The sequence below is a fragment of the Phalacrocorax aristotelis genome, unplaced genomic scaffold, assembly GCF_949628215.1.
Source record: "Phalacrocorax aristotelis unplaced genomic scaffold, bGulAri2.1 scaffold_66, whole genome shotgun sequence".
Lineage (NCBI taxonomy): Eukaryota > Metazoa > Chordata > Aves > Suliformes > Phalacrocoracidae > Phalacrocorax > Phalacrocorax aristotelis.
The window spans coordinates 380,436-402,468 of NW_027441139.1; positions in this window are offsets into that span (position 1 = coordinate 380,436).

Below are 22,033 nucleotides of genomic sequence, written 5' to 3' on the forward strand. Positions count from 1 at the left end.
CTGCACTGGTAGGGAACTGGGATGTACTGGGAGGAAACTGGAATGTCCCAGTTGACACCCACTTCCCTCCCAATGCCTCCCAGTATATCCCAGTTTCCTCCCAGTATATCCCAGTTTCCTCCCAGTACATCCCAGTAAATCCCAGCTCGCTGCCAGTACATGCCAATACATCGCTGTACATTCCAGTTCTGTTCCTGTACATCCCAATACATCCCCGTTCCATGCCAGTACATCCCAGTTTCCTACCAGTTCATCCCCGTACATCCCAGTTCCCTCCCGGTTCACTACCACTTCTTTCCCAGTGCCTCCCAATACATCCCAGTTCCGTCCCATTACATCCCAGTACATCCCAGTTCCCTCCCAGTACGTCCCAGTTCCCTCCCAGTACATCCCAGGTCCCTCCCAGTACTGGGAGGGAACTGGGATGTACTGGGAGGCACTACAATGTGCGGGGATGCCCTGGGATGTACCGTGGAGGAACTAGGATGTACAGGCTTGTACTGGGTTGTACCGGGTGGAACTGGCAGGGATTTGGGATGTACCAGGATCTACTGGGATGTACTGGGATGTACTGGGAGGTAACTGTTGTGTACTGGGAGTGAACTGGGAGAGAACTGGGATGTACTGGGAGGGAACTGGGATGTACTGTGAGGACACTGGGATGTACTGGCATGTACTGGGAGGGAAGTGTTATGTACTGAGGGGAACTGGGACGTACTGGGACGTGCTGGGAGGGAACTATGAAGTATTGGGATGTACTTAGAGGGAACTGGGATGTACTGGGAGTGAACTGTGAAGTACTGGGATGTACTGGGAGGGAACTGGGATGTACTGGGAGGGAACTTTAAAGTACTGGGATGTACTTAGAGGAAACTGGGAGGCAACTGGCATGTACTGGGATGTACTGGAATGGAACTGGGTGTGAACTGTGTGTGAACTGGGAGGGAACTGGGATGTACTGTGAGGGAACTGGGATGTACTGGGATGTACTGGGAGGGACTGGGAGGGATCTGGGATGTACTGGGCTGCACTGGTAGGGAACTGGGATGTACTGGGAGGAAACTGGAATGTCCCAGTTGACACCCACTTCCCTCCCAGGTTCCTCCCAGTATATCCCAGTTTCCTCCCAGTATATCCCAGTTTCCTCCTAGTACATCCCAGTAAATCCCAGTTCGCTCCCAGTACATGCCAATACATCGCCGTACATTCCAGTTCCGTTCCTGTCCATCCCAATACATCCCCGTTCCATGCCAGTACATCCCAGTTTCCTACCAGTTCATCCCCGTACATCCCAATTCCCTCCCGGTTCACTACCACTTCTTTCCCAGTGCCTCCCAATACATCCCAGTTCCGTCCCATTACATCCCAGTACATCCCAGTTCCCTCCCAGTACATCCCAGTTCCCTCCCAGTACTGGGAGGGATCTGGGATGTACTGGGAGGCACTACAATGTGCGGGGATGCCCTGGGATGTACTGTGGAGGAACTAGGATGTACAGGCTTGTACTGGGTTGTACCGGGTGGAACTGGCAGGGATTTGGGATGTACCAGGATCTACTGGGATGTACTGGGATGTACTGGGAGGTAACTGTTGTGTACTGGGAGTGAACTGGGAGGGACCTGGGATGTACTGGAAGGCACTACAATGTGCGGGGATGCACAGGGATGTACCGTGGAGGAACTAGGATGTACAGGCTTGTACTCGGTTGTACCGGGTGGAACTGGCAGGGATTTGAAATGTCCTAGTATCTACTAGGATGTACTGGGATGTACTGGGAGGTAACTGTTGTGTACTGGGAGTGAACTGGGAGGGAACTGTGAAGTACTGGGATGTACTTAGAGGGAACTGGGATGTACTGGGAGGGAACTGGGATGTACTGGGTGGAAAGTGTTGGGAATTGGGATTTAGTGGGAGGGAACTGGGATGGACTGGGAGGGAACTGGGATGTAGTGGGACATACTGGGAGGGAACTGGGATGTACTGGGGTGTACTGGGAGGGAATTGTTATGTACCGAGGGGGAACTGGGATGTACTGGGAGTGAACTGTGAAGTACTGGGATGTACTTAGAGGGAAGTGGGAGGGAACTTGAATGTAGTGGGAGGGTACTGGGATTTACTTGGAGGAAAGTGGCATGTACTGGGCTGTACTGGAATGGAACTGGGAGTGAACTGTGTGTGAACTGTGAGGGAACTGGGATGTACTGTGAGGGAACTGGGGTGTACTGGGACGTACTGGGAGTGAACTGGGACGGATCTGGGATGTACTGGGAGGGAACTGGGATGTACTGGGAGGCACTACAATGTGCGGGGATGCCCTGGGATGTACTGTGGAGGAACTAGGATGTACAGGCTTGTACTGGGTTGTACCGGGTGGAACTGGCAGGGATTTGGGATGTACCAGGATCTACTGGGATGTACTGGGAGGTAACTGTTATGTACTGGGAAGGAACAGGGAGGGAACTGGGATGTACTGGTAGGGAACTGGGATGTACTGTGAGGGAACTGGGACGTACTGTGAGGACACTGGGATGTGCTGTTATGTACTGGGAGGGAAGTGTTATGTACTGAGGGGAACTGGGACGTACTGGGATGTACTGGGAGGGAACTGTGAAGTACTGGGATGTACTGGGAGTGAACTGGGAGGGAACTGGTATGTAGTAGGATGTACTGGGTGGGAACTGGCATGTACTGGGATGTACTGGGATGTACTGGGATGTACTGGGAGGGAACTGGGATGTACTGGGACATACTGGCAGGGAACTGGGATGTACTGGGAGGGGATTGGGACGGACTGGGAGGGAACTGGGATGTACTGGGCTGCACTGGTAGGGAACTGGGATGTACTGGGAGGAAACTGGAATGTCCCAGTTGACACCCACTTCCCTCCAAATGCTTCCCTGTATATCCCAGTTTCCTCCCAGTATATCCCAGTTTCCTCCCAGTACATCCCAGTAAATCCCAGCTCGCTGCCAGTACATGCCAATACATCGCTGTACATTCCAGTTCTGTTCCTGTACATCCCAATACATCCCCGTTCCATGCCAGTACATCCCAGTTCCCTACCAGTTCATCCCCGTACATCCCAATTCCCTCCCGGTTCACTACCACTTCTTTCCCAGTGCTTCCCAATACATCCCAGTTCCGTCCCATTACATCCCAGTTCTGTCCCATTACATCCCAGTACGTCCCAGTTCCCTCCCAGTACATCCCAGGTCCCTCCCAGTACATCCCAGGTCCCTCCCAGTACTGGGAGGGAACTGGGATGTACTGGGAGGCACTACAATGTGCGGGGATGCCCTGGGATGTACTGTGGAGGAACTAGGATGTACAGGCTTGTACTGGGTTGTACCGGGTGGAACTGGAAGGGATTTGGGATGTACCAGGATCTACTGGGATGTACTGGGAGGTAACTGTTATGTACTGGTAGGGAACTGGGATGTACTGGGAGGGAACTGGGACGTAGTGTGAGGACACTGGGATGTACTGTTATGTACTGGGAGGGAAGTGTTATGTACTGAGGGGAACTGGGACGTACTGGGATGTACTGGGAGGGAACTGGGAGGGAACTGGTATGTAGTAGGATGTACTGGTTGGGAACTGGGATGTACCAGGATGTACTGGGATGTACTGGGAGGGAACTGGTATGTACTGTGAGGGAACTGGGATGTACTGGGACATACTGGCAGGGAACTGGTATGTACTGGGAGGGGATTGGGACGGACTGGGAGGGAACTGGGATGTACTGGGCTGCACTGGTAGGGAACTGGGATGTACTGGGAGGAAACTGGAATGTCCCAGTTGACACCCACTTCCCTCCCAATGCCTCCCAGTATATCCCAGTTTCCTCCCAGTATATCCCAGTTTCCTCCCAGTACATCCCAGTAAATCCCAGTTCGCTCCCAGTACATCCCAGTACATCGCAGTACATTCCAGTTCCGTTCCTGTACATCCCAATACATCCCCGTTCCATGCCAGTACATCCCAGTTTCCTACCAGTTCATCCCCGTACATCCCAATTCCCTCCCGGTTCACTACCACTTCTTTCCCAGTGCCTCCCAATACATCCCAGTTCCGTCCCATTACATCCCAGTACATCCCAGTTCCCTCCCAGTACGTCCCAGTTCCCTCCCAGTACATCCCAGGTCCCTCCGAGTACTGGGAGGGAACTGGGATGTACTGGGAGGCACTACAATGTGCGGGGATGCCCTGGGATGTACTGTGGAGGAACTAGGATGTACAGGCTTGTACTGGGTTGTACCGGGTGGAACTGGCAGGGATTTGGGATGTACCAGGATCTACTGGGATGTACTGGGAGGTAACTGTTATGTACTGGGAGTGAACTGGGAGGGAACTGGGACGTACTGGTAGGGAACTGGGATGTACTGGGAGGGAACTGGGACGTAGTGTGAGGACACTGGGATGTACTGTTATGTACTGGGAGGGAAGTGTTATGTACTGAGGGGAACTGGGACGTACTGGGATGTACTGGGATGGAACTGTGAAGTACTGGGATGTACTGGGAGTGAACTGGGAGGGAACTGGTATGTAGTAGGATGTACTGGGTGGGAACTGGGATGTACCAGGATGTACTGGGATGTACTGGGAGGGAACTGGGATGTAGTGGGAGGGAACTGGGAGGGAACTGGGATGTACTGGGAGGGAACTGGTATGTACTGGGAGGGAACTGGGATGTACTGGGACATACTGGCAGGGAACTGTGATGTACTGGGAGGGGATTGGGATGTACTGGGAGGGAACTGGTATGTACTGGGAGGGAACTGGGATGTACTGGGACATACTGGCAGGGAACTGGGATGTACTGGGATGGGATTGGGATGTACTGGGAGGGAACTTGGATGTATTGGGAGGGAAGTGTTATGTACCAAGAGGGAACTGGGACGTACTGGGATGTAGTGGGAGTGAACTGTGAAGTACTGGGATGTACTGGGAGGGAACTGGGATGTACTGGGAGGGAACTTTAAAGTACTGGGATGTACTTAGAAGAAACTGGGTGGCAACTGGCATGTACTGGGATGTACTGGAATGGAACTGGGTGTGAACTGTGTGTGAACTGGGAGGGAACTGGGATGTACTGTGAGGGAACTGGGATGTACTGGGATGTACTGGGAGGGACTGGGAGGGATCTGGGATGTACTGGGCTGCACTGGTAGGGAACTGGGATGTACTGGGAGGAAACTGGAATGTCCCAGTTGACACCCACTTCCCTCCCAGGTTCCTCCCAGTATATCCCAGTTTCCTCCCAGTACATCCCAGTAAATCCCAGTTCGCTCCCAGTACATGCCAATACATCGCCGTACATTCCAGTTCCGTTCCTGTCCATCCCAATACATCCCCGTTCCATGCCAGTACATCCCAGTTTCCTACCAGTTCATCCCCGTACATCCCAATTCCCTCCCGGTTCACTACCACTTCTTTCCCAGTGCCTCCCAATACATCCCAGTTCCGTCCCATTACATCCCAGTACATCCCAGTTCCCTCCCAGTACATCCCAGTTCCCTCCCAGTACTGGGAGGGAACTGGGATGTACTGGGAGGCACTACAATGTGCGGGGATGCCCTGGGATGTACCGTGGAGGAACTAGGATGTACAGGCTTGTACTGGGTTGTACCGGGTGGAACTGGCAGGGATTTGGGATGTACCAGGATCTACTGGGATGTACTGGGATGTACTGGGAGGTAACTGTTGTGTACTGGGAGTGAACTGGGAGGGACCTGGGATGTACTGGAAGGCACTACAATGTGCGGGGATGCACAGGGATGTACCGTGGAGGAACTAGGATGTACAGGCTTGTACTGGGTTGTACCGGGTGGAACTGGCAGGGATTTGAAATGTCCTAGTATCTACTAGGATGTACTGGGATGTACTGGGAGGTAACTGTTGTGTACTGGGAGTGAACTGGGAGGGAACTGTGAAGTACTGGGATGTACTTAGAGGTACTGGGATGTACTGGGAGGGAACTGGGATCTACTGGGTGGAAAGTGTTGGGAACTGGGATTTACTGGGAGGGAACTGGGATGTACTGTGAGGGAACTGGGATGTACTGGGATGTACTGGGACGGACTGGGAGGGAACTGGGATGTACTGGGAGGGATCTGGGATGTACTGGGCTGCACTGGTAGGGAACTGGGATGTACTGGGAGGAAACTGGAATGTCCCAGTTGACACCCACTTCCCTCCCAGTGCCTCCCAGTATATCCCAGTTTCCTCCCAGTACATCCCAGTAAATCCCAGTTTGCTCCCAGTACATCCCAGTACATCGCAGTACATTCCAGTTCCGTTCCTGTACATCCCAATACATCCCCATTCCATGCCAGTACATCCCAGTTCCCTACCAGTTCATCCCCGTACATCCCAATTCCCTCCCGGTTCACTACCACTTCTTTCCCAGTTCCGTCCCATTACATCCCAGTACATCCCAGTTCCCTCCCAGTACATCCCAGTTCCCTCCCAGTACGTCCCAGTTCCCTCCCAGTACATCCCAGGTCCCTCCCAGTACTGGGAGGGATCTGGGATGTACTGGGAGGCACTACAATGTGCGGGGATGCCCTGGGATGTACTGTGGAGGAACTAGGATGTACAGGCTTGTACTGGGTTGTACCGGGTGGAACTGGCAGGGATTTTGTATGTACCAGGATCTACTGGGATGTACTGGGAGGTAACTGTTATGTACTGGGAAGGAACAGGGAGGGAACTGGGATGTACTGGGAGGGAACTGGGATGTACTGGGAGGGAACTGGGACGTACTGTGAGGACACTGGGATGTACTGTTATGTACTGGGAGGGAAGTGTTATGTACTGAGGGGAACTGGGACGTACTGGGATGTACTGGGAGGGAACTGTGAAGTACTGGGATGTACTGGGAGTGAACTGGGAGGGAACTGGTATGTAGTAGGATGTACTGGGTGGGAACTGGGATGTACCGGGAGGGAACTGGGATGTACTGGGAGGGAACTGGTATGTACTGGGAGGGAACTGGGATGTACTGGGATGTAGTGGGAGGGAACTGGGAGGGAACTGGTATGTACTGGGAGGGAACTGGTATGTACTGGGAGGGAACTGGGATGTACTGGGACATACTGGCAGGGAACTGGGATGTACTGGGAGGGGATTGGGACGGACTGGGAGGGAACTGGGATGTACTGGGCTGCACTGGTAGGGAACTGGGATGTACTGGGAGGAAACTGGAATGTCCCAGTTGACACCCACTTCCCTCCCAATGCCTCCCAGTATATCCCAGTTTCCTCCCAGTATATCCCAGTTTCCTCCCAGTACATCCCAGTAAATCCCAGCTCGCTGCCAGTACATGCCAATACATCGCTGTACATTCCAGTTCTGTTCCTGTACATCCCAATACATCCCCGTTCCATGCCAGTACATCCCAGTTTCCTACCAGTTCATCCCCGTACATCCCAGTTCCCTCCCGGTTCACTACCACTTCTTTCCCAGTGCCTCCCAATACATCCCAGTTCCGTCCCATTACATCCCAGTACATCCCAATTCCCTCCCAGTACATCCCAGGTCCCTCCCATTACATCCCAGGTCCCTCCCAGTACTGGGAGGGAGCTGGGATGTACTGGGAGGCACTACAATGTGCGGGGATGCCCTGGGATGTACTGTGGAGGAACTAGGATGTACAGGCTTGTACTGGGTTGTACCGGGTGGAACTGGCAGGGATTTGGGATGTACCAGGATCTACTGGTATGTACTGGGAGGTAACTGTTATGTACTGGGAGTGAACTGGGAGGGAACTGGGATGTACTGGGAGGGAACTGGGACGTACCGTGAGGACACTGGGATGTACTGGTATGTACTGGGAGGGAAGTGTTATGTACTGAGGGGAACTGGGACGTACTGGGATGTACTGGGAGGGAACTGTGAAGTACTGGGATGTACTGGGAGTGAACTGGGAGGGAACTGGTATGTAGTAGGATGTACTTGGTGGGAACTGGGATGTACCAGGATGTACTGGGATGTACTGGGAGGGAACTGGTATGTACTGGGAGGGAACTGGGATGTACTGGGATGTAGTGGGAGGGAACTGGGATGTACTGGGAGCGAACTGGTATGTACTGGGAGGGAACTGGCATGTACTGGGACATACTGGCAGGGAACTGGGATGTACTGGGAGGGGATTGGGACGGACTGGGAGGGAACTGGGATGTACTGGGCTGCACTGGTAGGGAACTGGGATGTACTGGGAGGAAACTGGAATGTCCCAGTTGACACCCACTTCCCTCCCAATGCCTCCCAGTATATCCCAGTTTCCTCCCAGTATATCCCAGTTTCCTCCCAGTACATCCCAGTAAATCCCAGTTCGCTCCCAGTACATCCCAGTACATCGCAGTACATTCCAGTTCCGTTCCTGTACATCCCAATACATCCCCGTTCCATGCCAGTACATCCCAGTTCCCTACCAGTTCATCCCCGTACATCCCAATTCCCTCCCGGTTCACTACCACTTCTTTCCCAGTTCCGTCCCATTACATCCCAGTTCCATCCCATTACATCCCAGCACATCCCAGTTCCCTCCCAGTACATCCCAGGTCCCTCCCAGTACATCCCAGGTCCCTCCCAGTACTGGGAGGGAACTGGGATGTACTGGGAGGCACTACAATGTGCGGGGATGCCCTGGGATGTACTGTGGAGGAACTAGGATGTACAGGCTTGTACTGGGTTGTACCGGGTGGAACTGGCAGGGATTTGGGATGTACCAGGATCTACTGGGATGTACTGGGAGGTAACTGTTATGTACTGGGAAGGAACAGGGAGGGAACTGGGATGTACTGGGATGGAATTGGGATGTACTGGGAGGGAACTGGGACGTACTGTGAGGACACTGGGATGTACTGTTATGTACTGGGAGGGAAGTGTTATGTACTATGGGGAACTGGGACGTACTGGGATGTAATGGGAGGGAACTGTGAAGTACTGGGATGTACTGGGAGTGAACTGGGAGGGAACTGGTATGTAGTAGGATGTACTGGGTGGGAACTGGGATGTACCGGGAGGGAACTGGGATGTACCGGGAGGGAACTGGTATGTACTGGGAGGGAACTGGGATGTACTGGGATGTAGTGGGAGGGAACTGGGATGTACTGGGAGGGAACTGGTATGTACTGGGAGGGAACTGGGATGTACTGGGACATACTGGCAGGGAACTGGGATGTACTGGGAGGGGATTGGGACGGACTGGAGGGAACTGGGGTGTACTGGGCTGCACTGGTAGGGAACTGGGATGTACTGGGAGGAAACTGGAATGTCCCAGTTGACACCCACTTCCCTCCCAATGCCTCCCAGTATATCCCAGTTTCCTCCCAGTATATCCCAGTTTCCTCCCAGTAGATCCCAGTAAATCCCAGCTCGCTGCCAGTACATCCCAATACATCGCAGTACATTCCAGTTCCGTTCCTGTACATCCCAATACATCCCCGTTCCATGCCAGTACATCCCAGTTTCCTACCAGTTCATCCCCGTACATCCCAGTTCCCTCCCGGTTCACTACCACTTCTTTCCCAGTGCCTCCCAATACATCCCAGTTCCGTCCCATTACATCCCAGTACGTCCCAGTTCCCTCCCAGTACATCCCAGGTCCCTCCCAGTACTGGGAGGGAACTGGGAGGTACTGGGAGGCACTACAATGTGCGGGGATGCCCTGGGATGTACTGTGGAGGAACTAGGATGTACAGGCTTGTACTGGGTTGTACCGGGTGGAACTGGCAGGGATTTGGGATGTACTGGGATGTACTGGGAGGTAACTGTTATGTACTGGGAGTGAACTGTGAGGGAACTGGGATGTACTGGGAGGGAACTTTAAAGTACTGGGATGTACTTAGAGGAAACTGGGAGGCAACTGGCATGTACTGGGATGTACTGGAATGGAACTGGGAGTGAACTGTGTGTGAACTGTGAGGGAACTGGGATGTACTGTGAGGGAACTGGGATGTACTGGGATGTACTGGGACGGACTGGGAGGGAACTGGGATGTACTGGGAGGGATCTGGGATGTACTGGGCTGCACTGGTAGGGAACTGGGATGTACTGGGAGGAAACTGGAATGTCCCAGTTGACACCCACTTCCCTCCCAGTGCCTCCCAGTATATCCCAGTTTCCTCCCAGTACATCCCAGTAAATCCCAGTTTGCTCCCAGTACATCCCAGTACATCGCAGTACATTCCAGTTCCGTTCCTGTCCATCCCAATACATCCCCGTTCCATGCCAGTACATCCCAGTTCCCTCCCGGTTCACTACCACTTCTTTCCCAGTTCCGTCCCATTACATCCCAGTTCCGTCCCATTACATCCCAGCACATCCCAGTTCCCTCCCAGTACATCCCAGGTCCCTCCCAGTACATCCCAGGTCCCTCCCAGTACTGGGAGGGACCTGGGATGTACTGGGAGGCACTACAATGTGCGGGGATGCCCTGGGATGTACTGTGGAGGAACTAGGATGTACAGGCTTTTACTGGGTTGTACCGGGTGGAACTGGCAGGGATTTGGGATGTACCAGGATCTACTGGGATGTACTGGGAGGTAACTGTTATGTACTGGGAAGGAACAGGGAGGGAACTGGGATGTACTGGGATGGAATTGGGATGTACTGTGAGGGAACTGGGACGTACTGTGAGGACACTGGGATGTACTGTTATGTACTGGGAGGGAAGTGTTATGTACTGAGGGGAACTGGTGCGTACTGGGATGTACTGGGATGGAACTGTGAAGTACTGGGATGTACTGGGAGTGAACTGGGAGGGAACTGGTATGTAGTAGGATGTACTGGGTGGGAACAGAGACGTACTGTGAGGACACTGGGATGTACTGGTATGTACTGGGAGGGAAGTGTTATGTACTGAGGGGAACTGGGACGTACTGGGATGTACTGGGAGGGAACTGTGAAGTACTGGGATGTACTGGGAGTGAACTGGGAGGGAACTGGTATGTAGTAGGATGTACTGGGTGGGAACTGGGATGTACCGGGAGGGAACTGGGATGTACTGGGAGGGAACTGGTATGTACTGGGAGGGAACTGGGATGTACTGGGATGTAGTGGGAGGGAACTGGGAGGGAACTGGTATGTACTGGGAGGGAACTGGTATGTACTGGGAGGGAACTGGGATGTACTGGGACATACTGGCAGGGAACTGGGATGTACTGGGAGGGGATTGGGACAGACTGGGAGGGAACTGGGATGTACTGGGCTGCACTGGTAGGGAACTGGGATGTACTGGGAGGAAACTGGAATGTCCCAGTTGACACCCACTTCCCTCCCAATGCCTCCCAGTATATCCCAGTTTCCTCCCAGTATATCCCAGTTTCCTCCCAGTACATCCCAGTAAATCCCAGCTCGCTGCCAGTACATGCCAATACATCGCTGTACATTCCAGTTCTGTTCCTGTACATCCCAATACATCCCCGTTCCATGCCAGTACATCCCAGTTTCCTACCAGTTCATCCCAGTACATCCCAATTCCCTCCCGGTTCACTACCACTTCTTTCCCAGTGCCTCCCAATACATCCCAGTTCCGTCCCATTACATCCCAGTACATCCCAATTCCCTCCCAGTACATCCCAGTTCCCTCCCAGTGCATCCCAGGTCCCTCCCAGTACTGGGAGGGAGCTGGGATGTACTGGGAGGCACTACAATGTGCGGGGATGCCCTGGGATGTACTGTGGAGGAACTAGGATGTACAGGCTTGTACTGGGTTGTACCGGGTGGAACTGGCAGGGATTTGGGATGTACCAGGATCTACTGGGATGTACTGGGATGTACTGGGAGGTAACTGTTGTGTACTGGGAGTGAACTGGGAGAGAACTGGGATGTACTGTGAGGGAACTGGGATGTACTGTGAGGACACTGGGATGTACTGGTATGTACTGGGAGGGAAGTGTTATGTACTGAGGGGAACTGGGACGTACTGGGACGTGCTGGGAGGGAACTATGAAGTATTGGGATGTACTTAGAGGGAACTGGGATGTACTGGGAGGGAACTGGGAGTGAACTGGGAGGGAACTGTGAAGTACTGGGATGTACTTAGAGGGAACTGGGATGTACTGGGAGGGAACTGGGATGTACTGGGTGGAAAGTGTTGGGAATTGGGATTTACTGGGAGGGAACTGGGATGTACTGGGAGGGAACTGGGATGTAGTGGGACATACTGGGAGGGAACTGGGATGTACTGGGGTGTACTGGGAGGGAACTGTTATGTACCGAGGGGGAACTGGGATGTACTGGGAGTGAACTGTGAAGTACTGGGATGTACTTAGAGGGAAGTGGGAGGGAACTTGGATGTAGTGGGAGGGAACTGGGATTTACTTGGAGGAAAGTGGCATGTACTGGGATGTACTGGAATGGAACTGGGAGTGAACTGTGTGTGAACTGTGAGGGAACTGGGATGTACTGTGAGGGAACTGGGATGTACTGGGATGTACTGGGACGGACTGGGAGGGAACTGGGATGTACTGGGAGGGATCTGGGATGTACTGGGATGCACTGGTAGGGAACTGGGATGTACTGGGAGGAAACTGGAATGTCCCAGTTGACACCCACTTCCCTCCCAGTGCCTCCCAGTATATCCCAGTTTCCTCCCAGTACATCCCAGTAAATCCCAGCTCGCTGCCAGTACATGCCAGTACATCGCAGTACATTCCAGTTCCGTTCCTGTACATCCCAATACATCCCCGTTCCATGCCAGTACATCCCAGTTCCCAACCAGTTCATCCCCGTACATTCCAGTTCCCTCCCGGTTCACTACCACTTCTTTCCCAGTTCCGTCCCATTACACCCCAGTTCCGTCCCATTACATCCCAGCACATCCCAGTTCCCTCCCAGTACATCCCAGTTCCCTCCCAGTACATCCCAGGTCCCTCCCAGTACTGGGAGGGAACTGGGATGTACTGGGAGGCACTACAATGTGCGGGGATGCCCTGGGATGTACTGTGGAGGAACTAGGATGTACAGGCTTGTACTGGGTTGTACCGGGTGGAACTGGCAGGGATTTGGGATGTACCAGGATCTACTGGGATGTACTGGGATGTACTGGGAGGTAACTGTTGTGTACTGGGAGTGAACTGGGAGAGAACTGGGATGTACTGGGAGGGAACTGGGATGTACTGTGAGGACACTGGGATGTACTGGTATGTACTGGGAGGGAAGTGTTATGTACTGAGGGGAACTGGGACGTACTGGGACGTTCTGGGAGGGAACTATGAAGTATTGGGATGTACTTAGAGGGAACTGGGATGTACTGGGAGGGAACTGGGAGTGAACTGGGAGGGAACTGTGAAGTACTGGGATGTACTTAGAGGGAACTGGGATGTACTGGGAGGGAACTGGGATGTACTGGGTGGAAAGTGTTGGGAATTGGGATTTACTGGGAGGGAACTGGGATGGACTGGGAGGGAACTGGGATGTAGTGGGACATACTGGGAGGGAACTGGGATGTACTGGGGTGTACTGGGAGGGAACTGTTATGTACCGAGGGGGAACTGGGATGTACTGGGAGTGAACTGTGAAGTACTGGGATGTACTTAGAGGGAAGTGGGAGGGAACTTGGATTTAGTGGGAGGGAACTGGGGTTTACTTGGAGGAAAGTGGCATGTACTGGGATGTACTGGAATGGAACTGGGAGTGAACTGTGTGTGAACTGTGAGGGAACTGGGATGTACTGTGAGGGAACTGGGATGTACTGGGATGTACTGGGACGGACTGGGAGGGAACTGGGATGTACTGGGAGGGATCTGGGATGTACTGGGATGCACTGGTAGGGAACTGGGATGTACTGGGAGGAAACTGGAATGTCCCAGTTGACACCCACTTCCCTCCCAGTGCCTCCCAGTATATCCCAGTTTCCTCCCAGTACAACCCAGTAAATCCCAGTTTGCTCCCAGTACATCCCAGTACATCGCAGTACATTCCAGTTCCGTTCCTGTACATCCCAATACATCCCCATTCCATGCCAGTACATCCCAGTTTCCTACCAGTTCATCCCAGTACATCCCAATTCCCTCCCGGTTCACTACCACTTCTTTCCCAGTTCCGTCCCATTACATCCCAGCACATCCCAGGTCCCTCCCAGTACATCCCAGGTCCCTCCCAGTGCATCCCAGTTCCCTCCCAGTACTGGGAGGGAACTGGGATGTACTGGGAGGCACTACAATGTGCGGGGATGCCCTGGGATGTACCGTGGAGGAACTAGGATGTACAGGCTTGTACTGGGTTGTACCGGGTGGAACTGGCAGGGATTTGGGATGACCAGGATCTACTGGGATGTACTGGGAGGTAACTGTTATGTACTGGGAAGGAACAGGGAGGTAACTGGGATATACTGGGATGGAACTGGGATGTACTGGGAGGGAACTGGGACGTACTGTGAGGACACTGGGATGTACTGGTATGTACTGGGAGGGAAGTGTTATGTACTGAGGGGAACTGGGACGTACTGGGATGTACTGGGAGGGAACTGTGAAGTACTGGGATGTACTGGGAGTGAACTGGGAGGGAACTGGTATGTAGTAGGATGTACTGGGTGGGAACTGGGATGTACCGGGAGGGAACTGGTATGTACTGGGAGGGAACTGGTATGTACTGGGAGGGAACTGGGATGTACTGGGATGTAGTGGGAGGGAACTGGGAGGGAACTGGGATGTACTGGGACATACTGGCAGGGAACTGGGATGTACTGGGAGGGGATTGGGACATACTGGGAGGGAACTGGGATGTACTGGGCTGCACTGGTAGGGAACTGGGATGTACTGGGAGGAAACTGGAATGTCCCAGTTGACACCCACTTCCCTCCCAATGCCTCCCAGTATATCCCAGTTTCCTCCCAGTATATCCCAGTTTCCTCCCAGTACATCCCAGTAAATCCCAGCTCGCTGCCAGTACATCCCAATACATCGCAGTACATTCCAGTTCTGTTCCTGTACATCCCAATACATCCCCGTTCCATGCCAGTACATCCCAGTTTCCTACCAGTTCATCCCCGTACATCCCAATTCCCTCCCGGTTCGCTACCACTTCTTTCCCAGTGCCTCCCAATACATCCCAGTTCCGTCCCATTACATCCCAGTACATCCCAGGTCCCTCCCAGTACGTCCCAGTTCCCTCCCAGTACATCCCAGGTCCCTCCCAGTACTGGGAGGGAACTGGGATGTACTGGGAGGCACTACAATGTGCGGGGATGCCCTGGGATGTACTATGGAGGAACTAGGATGTACAGGCTTGTACTGGGTTGTACCGGGTGGAACTAGCAGGGATTTGGGATGTACCAGGATCTACTGGGATGTACTGGGATGTACTGGGAGGTAACTGTTATGTACTGGGAGTGAACTGGGAGGGAACTGGGACGTACTGGTAGGGAACTGGGATGTACTGTGAGGGAACTGGGACGTACTGTGAGGACACTGGGATGTACTGTTTTGTACTGGGAGGGAAGTGTTATGTACAGAGGGGAACCGGTGCGTACTGGGATGTACTGGGATGGAACTGTGAAGTACTGGGATGTACTGGGAGTGAACTGGGAGGGAACTGGTATGTAGCAGGATGTACTGGGTGGGAACTGGGATGTACCAGGATGTACTGGGATGTAGTGGGAGGGAACTGGGATGTACTGGGAGGGAAGTGGTATGTACTGGGAGGGAACTGGGATGTACTGGGACATACTGGCAGGGAACTGGGATGTACTGGGAGGGGATTGGGACGGACTGGGAGGGAACTGGGATGTACTGGGCTGCACTGGTAGGGAACTGGGATGTACTGGGAGGAAACTGGAATGTCCCAGTTGACACCCACTTCCCTCCCAATGCCTCCCAGTATATCCCAGTTTCCTCCCAGTATATCCCAGTTTCCTCCCAGTACATCCCAGTAAATCCCAGCTCGCTGCCAGTACATGCCAATACATCGCTGTACATTCCAGTTCTGTTCCTGTACATCCCAATACATCCCCGTTCCATGCCAGTACATCCCAGTTTCCTACCAGTTCATCCCCATACATCCCAATTCCCTCCCGGTTCACTACCACTTCTTTCCCAGTTCCGTCCCATTACATCCCAGTTCCGTCCCATTACATCCCAGTACATCCCAGTTCCCTCCCAGTACATCCCAGTTCCCTCCCAGTACTGGGAGGGACCTGGGATGTACTGGGAGGCACTACAATGTGCGGGGATGTCCTGGGATGTACCGTGGAGGAACTAGGATGTACAGGCTTGTACTGGGTTGTACCGGGTGGAACTGGCAGGGATTTGGGATGTACCAGGATGTACTGGGATGTACTGGGATGTACTGGGAGGTAACTGTTGTGCACTGGGAGTGAACTGGGAGGGACCTGGGATGTACTGGAAGGCACTACAATGTGCGGGGATGCACAGGGATGTACTGTGGAGGAACTAGGATGTACAGGCTTGTACTGGGTTGTACCGGGTGGAACTGGCAGGGATTTGAAATGTCCTAGTATCTACTAGGATGTACTGGGATGTACTGGGAGGTAACTGTTGTGTAATGGGAGTGAACTGGGAGGGAACTGTGAAGTACTGGGATGTACTGGGAGGGAACTGGGATGTACTGGGAGGGAACTGGGATGTACTGGGTGGAAAGTGTTGGGAATTGGGATTTACTGGGAGGGAACTGGGATGGACTGGGAGGGAACTGGGATGTAGTGGGACATACTGGGAGGGAACTGGGGTGTACTGGGGTGTACTGGGAGGGAATTGTTATGTACCGAGGGGGAACTGGGATGTACTGGGAGTGAACTGTGAAGTACTGGGATGTCCTTAGAGGGAAGTGGGAGGGAACTTGGATTTAGTGGGAGGGAACTGGGATTTACTTGGAGGAAAGTGGCATGTACTGGGCTGTACTGGAATGGAACTGGGAGTGAACTGTGTGTGAACTGTGAGGGAACTGGGATGTACTGTGAGGGAACTGGGATGTACTGGGACGTACTGGGACAGACTGGGAGGGATCTGGGATGTACTGGGAGGGATCTGGGATGTACTGGGAGGCACTACAATGTGCGGGGATGCCCTGGGATGTACTGTGGAGGAACTAGGATGTACAGGCTTGTACTGGGTTGTACCGGGTGGAACTGGCAGGGATTTGGGATGTACCAGGATCTACTGGGATGTACTGGGATGTACTGGGAGGTAACTGTTGTGTACTGGGAGTGAACTGGGAGAGAACTGGGATGTACTGGTAGGGAACTGGGATGTACTGTGAGGACACTGGGATGTACTGGTATGTACTGGGAGGGAAGTGTTATGTACTGAGGGGAACTGGGACGTACTGGGACGTGCTGGGAGGGAACTATGAAGTATTGGGATGTACTTAGAGGGAACTGGGATGTACTGGTAGGGAACTGGTATGTACTGGGTGGAAAGTGTTGGGAATTGGGATTTACTGGGAGGGAACTGGGATGGACTGGGAGGGAACTGGGATGTAGTGGGACATACTGGGAGGGAACTGGGAGGGAACTGGGATGTACTGGGAGGGAACTGTTATGTACCGAGGGGGAACTGGGATGTACTGGGAGTGAACTGTGAAGTACTGGGATGTACTTAGAGGGAACTGGTAGGGAACTGGGATGTACTGGGAGGAAACTGGAATGTCCCAGTTGACACCCACTTCCCTCCCAATGCCTCCCAGTATATCCCAGTTTCCTCCCAGTATATCCCAGTTTCCTCCCAGTACATCCCAGTAAATCCCAGCTCGCTGCCAGTACATCCCAGTACATCGCAGTACATTCCAGTTCCGTTCCTGTACATCCCAATACATCCCCGTTCCATGCCAGTACATCCCAGTTCCCTACCAGTTCATCCCCGTACATCCCAATTCCCTCCCGGTTCACTACCACTTCTTTCCCAGTTCCGTCCCATTACATCCCAGTTCCGTCCCATTACATCCCAGCACATCCCAGTTCCCTCCCAGTACATCCCAGTTCCCTTCCAGTACATCCCAGGTCCCTCCCAGTACTGGGAGGGAGCTGGGATGTACTGGGAGGCACTACAATGTGCGGGGATGCCCTGGGATGTACTGTGGAGGAACTAGGATGTACAGGCTTGTACTGGGTTGTACCGGGTGGAACTGGCAGGGATTTGGGATGTACCAGGATCTACTGGGATGTACTGGGAGGTAACTGTTATGTACTGGGAAGGAACAGGGAGGGAACTGGGATGTACTGGTAGGGAACTGGGATGTACTGGGAGGGAACTGGGACGTACTGTGAGGACACTGGGATGTACTGGTATGTACTGGGAGGGAAGTGTTATGTACTGAGGGGAACTGGGACGTACTGGGATGTACTGGGATGGAACTGTGAAGTACTGGGATGTACTGGGAGTGAACTGGGAGGGAACTGGTATGTAGTAGGATGTACTGGGTGGGAACTGGGATGTACCGGGAGGGAACTGGGATGTACTGGGAGGGCACTGGGAGGGAACTGGGATGTACTGGGAGGGAACTGGGACTTACTGTGAGGACACTGGGATGTACTGGTATGTACTGGGAGGGAAGTGTTATGTACTGAGGGGAACTGGGATGTACTGGGAGGGAACTGTGAAGTACTGGGATGTACTGGGAGTGAACTGGGAGGGAACTGGTATGTAGTAGGATGTACTGGGTGGGAACTGGGATGTACCGGGAGGGAACTGGGATGTACTGGGAGGGAACTGGTATGTACTGGGAGGGAACTGGGATGTACTGGGATGTAGTGGGAGGGAACTGGGAGGGAACTGGGATGTACTGGGAGCGAACTGGTATGTACTGGGAGGGAACTGGGATGTACTGGGACATACTGGCAGGGAACTGGGATGTACTGGGAGGGGATTGGGACGGACTGGGAGGGAACTGGGATGTACTGGGCTGCACTGGTAGGGAACTGGGATGTACTGGGAGGAAACTGGAATGTCCCAGTTGACACCCACTTCCCTCCCAATGCCTCCCAGTATATCCCAGTTTCCTCCCAGTATATCCCAGTTTCCTCCCAGTATATCCCAGTTTCCTCCCAGTACATCCCAGTAAATCCCAGTTTGCTCCCAGTACATCGCAGTACATTCCAGTTCTGTTCCTGTACATCCCAATACATCCCCGTTCCATACCAGTACATCCCAGTTCCCTACCAGTTCATCCCCGTACATCCCAATTCCCTCCCGGTTCACTACCACTTCTTTCCCAGTGCCTCCCAATACATCCCAGTTCCGTCCCATTACATCCCAGTACATCCCAGGTCCCTCCCAGTAAATCCCAGTTCCCTCCCAGTACATCCCAGGTCCCTCCCAGTACTGGGAGGGAACTGGGATGTACTGGGAGGCACTACAATGTGCGGGGATGCCCTGGGATGTACTGTGGAGGAACTAGGATGTACAGGCTTGTACCGGGTTGTACCGGGTGGAACTGGCAGGGATTTGGGATGTACCAGGATCTACTGGGATGTACTGGGATGTACTGGGAGGTAACTGTTGTGTACTGGGAGTGAACTGGGAGAGAACTGGGATGTACTGGGAGGGAACTGGGATGTACTGTGAGGACACTGGGATGTACTGGTATGTACTGGGAGGGAAGTGTTATGTACTGAGGGGAACTGGGACGTACTGGGACGTTCTGGGAGGGAACTATGAAGTATTGGGATGTACTTAGAGGGAACTGGGATGTACTGGGAGGGAACTGGGAGTGAACTGGGAGGGAACTGTGAAGTACTGGGATGTACTTAGAGGGAACTGGGATGTACTGGGAGGGAACTGGGATGTACTGGGTGGAAAGTGTTGGGAATTGGGATTTACTGGGAGGGAACTGGGATGGACTGGGAGGGAACTGGGATGTAGTGGGACATACTGGGAGGGAACTGGGATGTACTGGGGTGTACTGGGAGGGAACTGTTATGTACCGAGGGGGAACTGGGATGTACTGGGAGTGAACTGTGAAGTACTGGGATGTACTTAGAGGGAAGTGGGAGGGAACTTGGATGTAGTGGGAGGGAACTGGGATTTACTTGGAGGAAAGTGGCATGTACTGGGATGTACTGGAATGGAACTGGGAGTGAACTGTGTGTGAACTGTGAGGGAACTGGGATGTACTGTGAGGGAACTGGGATGTACTGGGATGTACTGGGACGGACTGGGAGGGAACTGGGATGTACTGGGAGGGATCTGGGATGTACTGGGATGCACTGGTAGGGAACTGGGATGTACTGGGAGGAAACTGGAATGTCCCAGTTGACACCCACTTCCCTCCCAGTGCCTCCCAGTATATCCCAGTTTCCTCCCAGTACATCCCAGTAAATCCCAGCTCGCTGCCAGTACATCCCAGTACATCGCAGTACATTCCAGTTCCGTTCCTGTACATCCCAATACATCCCCGTTCCATGCCAGTACATCCCAGTTCCCAACCAGTTCATCCCCGTACATTCCAGTTCCCTCCCGGTTCACTACCACTTCTTTCCCAGTTCCGTCCCATTACATCCCAGTTCCGTCCCATTACATCCCAGTACATCCCAGGTCCCTCCCAGTACATCCCAGTTCCCTTCCAGTACATCCCAGGTCCCTCCCAGTACTGGGAGGGAACTGGGATGTACTGGGAGGCACTACAATGTGCGGGGATGCCCTGGGATGTACTGTGGAGGAACTAGGATGTACAGGCTTGTACTGGGTTGTACCGGGTGGAACTGGCAGGGATTGGGGATGTACCAGGATCTACTGGGATGTACTGGGAGGTAACTGTTATGTACTGGGAAGGAACAGGGAGGGAACTGGGATGTACTGGTAGGGAACTGGGATGTACTGTGAGGGAACTGGGACGTACTGTGAGGACACTGGGATGTACTGGTATGTACTGGGAGGGAAGTGTTATGTACTGAGGGGAACTGGGACGTACTGGGATGTACTGGGAGGGAACTGTGAAGTACTGGGATGTACTGGGAGTGAACTGGGAGGGAACTGGTATGTAGTAGGATGTACTGGGTGGGAACTGGGATGTACTGGGAGGGAACTGGTATGTACTGGGAGGGAACTGGGATGTACTGGGACATACTGGCAGGGAACTGGGATGTACTGGGAGGGGATTGGGACGGACTGGGAGGGAACTGGGATGTACTGGGCTGCACTGGTAGGGAACTGGGATGTACTGGGAGGAAACTGGAATGTCCCAGTTGACACCCACTTCCCTCCCAATGCCTCCCAGTATATCCCAGTTTCCTCCCAGTATATCCCAGTTTCCTCCCAGTACATCCCAGTAAATCCCAGCTCGCTGCCAGTACATGCCAATACATCGCTGTACATTCCAGTTCTGTTCCTGTACATCCCAATACATCCCCGTTCCATGCCAGTACATCCCAGTTTCCTACCAGTTCATCCCAGTACATCCCAATTCCCTCCCGGTTCACTACCACTTCTTTCCCAGTGCCTCCCAATACATCCCAGTTCCGTCCCATTACATCCCAGTACATCCCAGTTCCCTCCCAGTACGTCCCAGTTCCCTCCCAGTACATCCCAGGTCCCTCCCAGTACTGGGAGGGAACTGGGATGTACTGGGAGGCACTACAATGTGCGGGGATGCCCTGGGATGTACTGTGGAGGAACTAGGATGTACGGGCTTGTACTCGGTTGTACCGGGTGGAACTGGCAGGGATTTGGGATGTACCAGGATCTACTGGGATGTACTGGGATGTACTGGGAGGTAACTGTTGTGTACTGGGAGGGAACTGGGATGTACTGTGAGGACACTGGGATGTACTGGTATGTACTGGGAGGGAAGTGTTATGTACTGAGGGGAACTGGGACGTACTGGGACGTTCTGGGAGGGAACTATGAAGTATTGGGATGTACTTAGAGGGAACTGGGATGTACTGGGAGGGAACTGGGAGTGAACTGGGAGGGAACTGTGAAGTACTGGGATGTACTTAGAGGGAACTGGGATGTACTGGGAGGGAACTGGGATGTACTGGGTGGAAAGTGTTGGGAATTGGGATTTACTGGGAGGGAACTGGGATGGACTGGGAGGGAACTGGGATGTAGTGGGACATACTGGGAGGGAA